At 35.4% G+C, this 9703-nt stretch overlaps 1 protein-coding gene across 1 annotated transcript in view; it reads left to right on the top strand.

Moving 5' to 3' along the window:
* Positions 1-281: 281 nt before the first annotated feature.
* The window catches only part of LOC132549644 (tyrosine-protein phosphatase non-receptor type 4-like), a 142298-nt gene continuing 132876 nt past the window's right edge, over positions 282-9703 (top strand). The window contains exon 1 of the mRNA XM_060213596.1: positions 282-375. The gene's annotated coding sequence lies outside the window, so the exon portion shown is untranslated. The remainder of the gene's footprint in view (positions 376-9703) is intronic.

The raw sequence follows: 9703 nt of genomic DNA, 5'->3' as shown, positions 1-9703 counted from the left end.
GGGATTAATTCTGTAATTGCTTGTCGCGTAAAGTTGAAGCAGGGACCTGCATCATACGCATTCGACTGTCAGATAATCGTCACTTAAGATATGAAAGACCATCGCTTAAATAATTGATCTTTAAACGAAATAGGTACATTTTAATCTCATTTCTAGCACACCTGTCATTTATGAAATGCCACCTGGCGGCTTAACAATGTCGTCGATTATGGTCACGTGACTTTGTTTTCTCCGCCATTTTGATTGAGTCTAACTTCCTGAGAAAAGACATTTGACCAATGCTGGTTCCAAAACAGCGTCATATAACTAACTTCAATGGAGTAGACACCAAGTTCAAGGCTTGTTGACAATTAACAGCAAGTCAAATCGTGCCAGGTAAGTGTGTGATAATATAACTACACCCGTGAAGAAGAATTCACAATAAATTTACCTGCTGGTTTTTATCAAATATCGCGTACATTAACACACCTTGCACGTAAAAATTGTTATTTTGAGTTGAAATTGTCTTTTAATGTGAAGTTAAGGTGAAGACATTGCTAAAATTATGATTTGATATATCATTCCGTTTGCAAACTGTTTACAAATTAAGGATTTCACGTGTTCTCCGCCGGCGAACAATACCGACTGATGGCTGTCGTCCATGATTCATAATATGGAGTCAGGTCTGAGTGTAATTTTCGGGTATTGACCTCTGTACACTTGTTGCCACTGTCATTTATATGATATGATGTCAGATTAGCAAATGTATCGATTGAAACAATTGTTTACATTCATTCGTAAACTTGTTAAGTTGTATACGGACTCGTAATTTGAGAGACAAAGGGAAGTAACTCCTTGCGTATTAGATATTTCGTGCGTTTTGTACACAGGTCCCATTCACAATAAACTGTTTGTAGTTTTGGTATGGATATTAGATCGGAGGCAAAAGGACAGTGGTACGATGCAATTAACACACAAATATATTGAATTAACACCTGTAATATACTTAAAGTTGTATAATATTTGTCTTTGTGAATTTCTGTGGAACAAAACATATTAAATTAAATTGACACATTGTGTCACATTAAAATAATATCAGGAGGTCCAGTCACATCATGCATAAATTAGACAGCATGGCTGCTTCAGAGAAATTTCTCTATTTGTTTAAATTATCTTAATTATCTGTTGGTGACAATATTCCATCAGATTTAATATGTCTATATCCTCTTCTCAACAGATATTCTACAATATTACTTGTAACACAAGCTTTTAAATACACACAAAAATGCATCTTCGATTATCTAAATTCATTCAGTATTACTAACAGTATAGTAACAGTAAAGTAATTCATATATCAATATTTATCATATCCTGTTGTCAATCATGATTGATATATTTATGAAACCGATAGGCCTATTCCAGGGGCACTGAATATAGGCCCCATTCTTAATGGGATTTATTTCGTAGCATTGCCAAATACTCCCCAAAGTATTGAAATTACTCCTAAAAAATTTTCCCCAAAATGAAAAAAAATTTCATTCTCAAAATCATTTTTTTCATCTGATTATTTGTGGATTTCACATTGGCGGAATTGTCTCAAAAACATCAGATAGGGTGTAGAGCCAACACTGTACTTGTAGTAAAGTTAGAGTAGGTTCCGTGTCCCTTGCTTAGATACCTCCAGGTGTGCAGGGCGATTGAAGAGTAGTAAGGAACTAAGGGGTAAGAGGCAATGGCAACAAGCTCAGGATTCTAGAACTTTCAAAACATTTCTCATATTAACATTTTGAACTCTCAGATATTACTATAGCTAAATCTTGGTCGGCTGCTGAATTCATCCGATCAGCCCCAGCCTCTGGTAAGAATTAACCCATTCCTGACCATTTTTTTGGACATTTATATAAATTTTTCTCTGAGATTAATGCTATTTCAATGTCCTGTAGTAATCCCACATTTGAGTTCATTAAGAGGTAATGTGTCAACCACCTTGGCTTATTGTAAGATCGGTAATAATATTTCTGACAAATTCTTTTATGGCTGAGAATTACAAATGGTGATTTTTTTGTTTAAACTCATCTGATGCGGTGTTCACTAATGATTTTTTTATGATTTATCATAGGTATCTTCATATTTTCTTTTGTTTTAAACTAAAATCAAATTCAGAATATGCTTTTAAAGATGCTGCAAATTCAAAGTAAGTGAGACATTTCAGATCAAAGTTATTAATAAATAGAACAAAAAACCTACTGCAAAAGAGAATGCATTCACTTTCTATAAATATTGAACCAAGACTCTGTCAATTATGTAATCGGTTAATTTCATCAGAAAGCATTTCCGATTTTAACCAATAATTAAAAAGGAATTTTAATCTATTTTCCACCACTACCAATGATTAATTGGTTTGGTTTCATTTAAATTGCTGTATCACAGCATCTCTGCCCAAGTTACCAAAACCTTGGATCATCTTGTCACTTCGTGATTTATGGGGCATACCTATATATGTTATTGATGCATTTTATTGAAAGTTACAACCTCAAGTTAATGTTTCCTCCAATCTTTCCTTTTGGATTGTTTTTTAAATTTTCTGAAAAAGAAATTAAGTTTTATCTACTGAAGTTCAGTTTTGAATTTGTATTTTTCTTTTGTTGTTGTTATTTTTTGTTTTTGATTTGTTTGTCATGTTGATCAGCATTTATTAGTATTAGTTCATGTCTAAAGATAAAGAACACTCAAACCTGTCTATGAAGGCCAATCAAGAGGGAAAAAATGGCCTTTGTACACAGGTGACCTTTATATATAGTTTCAATTTCTATGGATTTCTTTACAAAGGTAACCAAAAAAAGTTAGCTTTATAGACAGGTGATTTTTTTTTACTTTTGTATGAAGGTAGCCAATACAGGTTTGACTATATGGTATCAACCCCAGGTTAATTACTTCTTGAGAGTTATATATGTAGCCAAAAAAAGAAAAATATTGAACTAGTAATTTAAATTTGCATGTCTGCAGGAAAAATCAACCATCCGGATATTACCCAGTTTATAAAAGTATTATGCCAATATTAATTGTGTCCTGAAGATATTTCTGGAAAATCAATGCCATTTCTTCATTTGGATTCAGATACACAGAGCATTCAACCAAATTGATTTAGCAGATTTCTTAACTAACTTAACCAAAAGCACAATATGCACATGCATTTCTCCACATGAGTCATGAATGACGCTCCTGTAGAGAAAAAAATTCTGTGCCACGTTAGGGAGAATTTTGTATGAACACGCTAGTAAAGTACAGTTGTTGTCAACCATTCAGAGATCAATACTGAACTGATTCTTCATTTCTTAGAGAAACTGAAGTGGGTCAGTCGGGTGGACAGCTAACCAATCTGAAATCAATAGCATCTCTATGAGATGATGATTGTAGTGGTTGGATGATGTATTGCTGGTGTTTTCAACAGGATAATCACTGTATTTTGGTCAGTCTTACTGTCAAGAACCTGGACCAAGCAGATAAACTTTATACCAGGAGCCACATAGGTCAAGATTGAAATGTCAGTATTTGAGCATCATCATAAAGCAAGCTTTTGATTGTTATAGCCTCGAAGGACACTATTTTGATTTCAAAAACCTCATAGGGCAAGATTTTGATTGCTGTAGCCACACTATAGGACAATATTTTGATTAGAGTAACTTCATAAGGCAAGGTTTTGATTGCTGTAGCCACACTATAGGACAATACTTTGATTACAGTAACTTCATAAGGCAAGGTTTTGATTGTTGTAGCCTCACTATAGGACAATACTTTGATTACAGTAACTTCATAAGGCAAGGTTTTGATTGCTGTAGCCACACTATAGGACAATACTTTGATTACAGTAACTTCATAAGGCAAGGTTTTGATTGCTGTAGCCACACTATAGGACAATACTTTGATTACAGTAACTTCATAAGGCAAGGTTTTGATTGTTGTAGCCTCACTATAGGACAATACTTTGATTACAGTAACTTCATAAGGCAAGGTTTTGATTGCTGTAGCCACACTATAGGACAATACTTTGATTACAGTAACTTCAAAAGGCAAGGTTTTGATTGCTCTTGCCTATGCAACAAGCTAAGAATTTGGTTACAGCCAAGTGGGTAACATTGTTAGTGTAGTAAACTACTATTTGGTTACAGCCAAGTGGGTAAAATTGTTAGTTAATTGATAGCAGTAACTAGCTCTTTGGTCAAGATTACAATTGATGTTTTAAATTTGTATTAAAAAGTGATATTCACTGGTGTTTTTTGTATAACCTGTAGGGTAAGGTCATGATGTCTTCGTAGGTCAGAGGTAAGGACTATTTATAGTCGTTATACAAAGCCAGTCCATGTAGGGCAATTATATACTGTTATAGAAGTTACTGACATTCTCTCACATAGTTAACTTTATCAAACAAGCTTACTGCACCTTTTTATAGCACATGAGCTGTATACTTCACTCTGATTGGTTTAGATTTAAATTTACTTTCATTTCTGGAATAACGTAAAAATTATTGGAAGATATTGCAGATGTATGTGTGTACTCTTCTACTGCCCCAACATTGTTGTAGCATGTATTTTGTAGGAAGTGGCTAGACAAGTTGACCTTTCATTTGACCTTTCCTGTCTGGTGGACACATGGCCCTATATGTATTGCTCATCTGGTACTTCAGAATAACCACTCCCTAGTTAGCTATGTTTTTCCTCAGCAACTGACTGGGACGAATTCAGTGGCTTCTCATGTGATAAGCAACGCAATTTGTTTTTAAACACAAATTAAAACTCTCCCAATATTGATTTTTGAAAGAAAGTAAATTTCAAATTACTGAGCCATTGAAAAGGGATAATTTGGTAATTACACCCTCCTCTTAACTAAATTTCAATCCAAAATGGTCTTTCATTAAACTTCAATAGCATTAAAAGATATCACTTTCTTATAACCAGCTGCGACTGAAAAATTACCAGTATATACATACTATTTACTAAGTCTTAGCTCCATTATTCTTTAAGATCCTATCTAATAGAACAAATGGTAATAAGTTTTCAATCTGTATTTACTTGAGATCGGGATTTGGGCCCAAACATTTAGTTGTCATTGTAATGATCATGATGATGCAACATGTGCATGATGATGCAACATGTGCTGATTGTGACATTTAGCATTGATTCAGCTAACAACACATATTTTATCTATACATGATAGAAGCTGATGGCAGGCTTCAAAATTTTTATTGAAATTTTTTCTTTTTCTTTTTCAAGTTAGTCTACCCTGTAGCACCTGTTTGAATTGGTGTAATGTTCACAGTAATAAAAATCTGTTGAAATGTGTTGATAAGCCTTGCCAAAGGTTATCAGATGTGTCGATGTCTGTTCTGCTCAGAGTCTTGCCAAATTCAGTGCCACACACCCAAGTCATTATCATGAGGATAAGAATCAAGCTGAAGGGCCAGGCTCTCATCTCCACTGATCTAGGCACACTTAATTTGAAGTTCTTTATTTTAATTGGATTATTCTTGAACTGATGGAAACTTTATCCCATACCAATACCTACATTATGGACACCAAATAGAGAGATTGAAAAACACAATAGAGATGTTTCTCAAGTCACCAATTTTAAACATAGTAATTAAGAACTTTCAGTGCAGGGTAATGGTTAGTATAATTTATCAATTTGTGATCGACATTTTTAGCTGTGTTGGTAACCCAACTATTTACTCCTTGCGGAACATGTGTATTGGAAAGAAATGAGATTATACCGTATTTTACCACAAATAAGCCCCCCCCCCTCACCCAGTTAAAAAAAGACTGTCAAAAAGATGGGAGGGGGCTTATTTGCGGGCAACCCCCCTGTTCACGAGATGTATGTGTGTCCGCCATCTTGGATTTTTCGTCATAAGGAACGATAACTTGGTCTGTCATCAAAAAAAACCAAAAGATGAAAATAGGATCAATAATTTTATTAACAATATAACAAAATATACTAAATAGCTAATCCTCCGGGCCGAATCCTCCGAATAGGAGAGTCTTGTCATCGGACTCGTCTGAATCAAATAATATGTCGTGGGCCCATGTTGCATCAAGTTCCTGCTGTAGGACCTCATCGATCTTGCGGACGTCCATGCCGACATCCTCACGAAGACGGCGCGACATCCTAGGCAGTTACAGGCCACACACCTGCCCAGAATACGATGCACATCATCCCTGTTTGGTCCCCACGCACGCGTCACCCTTGCGACTTCTCTCCCCTTAGACTGCAGTTAATAACTGGAGACAGCTCGACCCTCAGGGCGTTTCTCGACGAATCGGTCAAACACGGCGTCGTCAATCTTAATGGACCTGGGCGCTGGGTTAGTTTCAAGCTTCTTCTTCTTGGAGTCTGTTCCTTTTCCATGGCGAAGGAGTTTCTCGAAGCCTCTGTCCCACTTTCTGACGAGTTTCCTGTCGACGGAGAATTCTCATGCTGTCTGATGGAGATTTCGGCTGTTGTCCCGGAACCAGTTGACGATGTCCAACTTCTCCTTTACTGTGTAACGTCTTCATGAAGCAGGCATGATGATTTGTGTCATGGTTGGATTTTTACTCTCTGTTTAACGACACTGATATGGCTTGGGACTCAACGTGTCAAAGTCTTCTCAACACATCAAAGTGACACTGTTGTTTTAGCGTGTTTTGAGCGAGGCCCTCTCGCTCAGTCGCTGTTAGCTGTTAGCTAATTATCACCAGTTTAAATAACAAAAAAGTGGTCACCTGTGAACACTACAAAAACAAACCCTTCATAATTACACCTGGCGATTAAGTGTTAGTACTGCTTTATCGTTGCACATGTTGGTTTTTTTTTAAAAAAAAAAATGGGGGGATGGGGGCTTAATTGCAAATACCCCATTCCTGGCAAATTGGAAAAAGTGGTGGTGGGGGGAGGGGCTTATTTGCGGGAGGGGGCTTATTTGCGGTTAAATACGGTAAGTGTTTTGATAAAACAATTTTGAATTATCACATGTAAAATTATCATGTGATGAGTTGGTAAATGTTGAATGGAATTAAAAAAATGAATTTATAGGCTTTCTTTATATCTACATTTGAACTTATTTTACTCCTACTAGTACACCTTTATATTTTAAAACATAAAATGATAGAGACAGGTGTATGTGTTGATATCTTGATTTATAAAGTAAACAGGCATGATTTTGCAGAGAGTTATCTTGCAATCAATTATTGTTCACTATTAGATTTATTTACAAATCAAAGATTGAATTTGATATTTAGAACAAGCTAGTTTCAGTATAATTTGTGCATTTATTTGCGTTTAAACTATGCTCTATGGAAGTGAATTGGTTCTAGTATCATACATAGTATGTGCAATAAAAGGATGCTGTATACATATGTGTATGTTGAAGGGAGATAACCTACTAGTGTCCTATTTGAAAGCATTTCTGCTGCCAACTTCACCTTATAGCTACCAAGATACAAGCGTGTGTGTAGTGCGTAGGGTGGATTCCTGTGAATAGGATCAGTAACTGAGAAGTTTTGTGCCAGGCATGGAGAGATACACAACTGACTCTATAACATTGTGAAATTGCAAAATCATCTGTGTTATGAGGAGTATTTTCTGATAACATGCCAACAAAGTCAGACAATCATCGCAGAAGAGCATCAACTTGTGTGTTAAAGGAGTCCCAACAAAGATTAGTTTGTAGTAACCTGAAACATATATAACCCACTAAAAAAAAAATTCATAGATGAATCGTGATAAAAAAAATGGGGCAATGTTCCCGAGTATGCAGGTGTTTTGTTAATAGAAAACTTTGCCTTAGAGAAGATGTATAATCATTATATTGATTTTTTGTCATTATTTGATGTGAGTGTACAATTTATTAAGATGGTTTTGAAGAATATTATTTTACTAAAGTATTCAATTTTGAAATAAGTTTAACATCAAATTTGGATTAACAGGTTCATTTCATAAATTGTGAAAATTTATTTCTTTTTACTCAAAATTTCCCAAAGAATTGAAAAGTTTTTTTTCAACACTGTGCTTTTTGACAAACTTTAGCTCCCATACCATATGTAGTACTCCCATACCATAGACATGAAATAAAGATGTTGAAAATACCATATATGATTGTGGTCATGTTGATTCACTACAAATCAGGAGACATTTGCTTTCATCAGCTAGAGGAGGAGCAGGGAGGTAAGAAAACTGTATCAGCTGTTAAAGGGGACAATGAGGTTTCTGTAAGTAGCAGAACAGACCATCTGTCCCAGACAGTATCACCTTTCACTTTGATGAGGGCACTGTGTTGTAAGGTAACACGGGGTGGGGCGGGGTCAAGGTGTGGATGTAGTCTATAATGACGAGACAAAGTGAAGGTGTAGATGTAGGCTGTGTGTATGGAACAGAATCACAATTTTTACTGAATGATTCCTAAACCACACAGAGAGTAGCAGTCAGTACTTGTTTTACTGTTTACAAGATCTTCACTAAGATTCAAATCTGTTGCTGACTGCAAGAACAAAGCTGTATCAGAGAAATCCACTGTCTCTCATGACTTTTGAACTATCATTCAAAAAAGACCATTACATTATGGTAGACTTACATTGGCAAAAAATAAGAGCTGTATTAAATAAAATCTACAGTGTACAGCCTGAATTGCTAAAACCTCTAATTTGATAGACACTGTGGCCTTGTGGCCCTTAGAAAGCAGTATTAATCTCCCTCACCTACACCTAGGAGCATCAGAGCTCATAGGGACACTGTAACCATAGCAATTAACATAACACGCATTAACAATTTGTTTCTTGCTCTGTGTATCTGAATTAGATGACAGGAATTTCAGAGATTTCAAGTCATTTGAAATGCATTGAGTTGAATCTTTAAAGAGTTTTTGTTGTATAAAAGATGGATGACTTGATTTTGGAAGAGTCTGTGGCATTGTTCACATTTTTGGGATTCCTTGATGTGCTGGGTTGTCTAATGTGATTCGTTTGACATGTTTCAATGTTGCGTTTCAAAGTTTAAACATTCACAGCAGGGAGATATCATTATGTCACTGTCTGATTTTTATGATTTTTGAAATGAAATCAGTCAAAATGAAATTGGGTGGTTGTTTGTGCTTAGCATGCTTGAATCAAAGAAAATGTGTTACTGCGATTTGTATATGATGTATTGTAGTTAAGAAGTAAACCACAGTGATTTATATCAGACTTGTAGTAAATAAGAATTAAACCACAGTGATTTGTATATGACTTAAAGTAGTAAAGAATTAAACCACAGCGATTTGTATATGATGTATTGTAGTTAAGAAGTAAACCACAGTGATTTATATCAGACTTGTAGTAAATAAGAAGTAAACCACAGTGATTTGTGTATGACTTGAAGTAGTAAAGAATTAACTACACGTTCTGTCACTGATATTTACTCATATATATTCAGAATTACGCTGAAGCATATGGATGTACAATGTAGTATGTAAATGATACTGTACTGAAGAGAACTTTAATCTTCCATAGAGAATAATTGTATTGGTCCATGATGTTTTAATTAATTGTTTTGTTTTTGAGCTTACCTGCTTGAAAGGAAAGTGAGCAATACAGTGGTGCAATGTCCATCATCTGTCTTTTGTTAAAAAGAATGACCTTGACCCACATTCAGGGTTACAGGGGCAAATGTGTCTAGAGATTAAAACGACTTTCCAACTAGCAATAGGTCCTGGGTT

Source organism: Ylistrum balloti, unplaced genomic scaffold (assembly GCF_031769215.1).
Source record: "Ylistrum balloti isolate Yb309-2 unplaced genomic scaffold, AGI_CSIRO_Ybal_v1 Utg370072, whole genome shotgun sequence".
NCBI classification, from domain to species: Eukaryota; Metazoa; Mollusca; class Bivalvia; order Pectinida; family Pectinidae; genus Ylistrum; species Ylistrum balloti.
The sequence above is the reverse complement of the archived record's forward strand: the minus strand, read 5'-3'. Positions and strand labels throughout refer to the sequence as shown.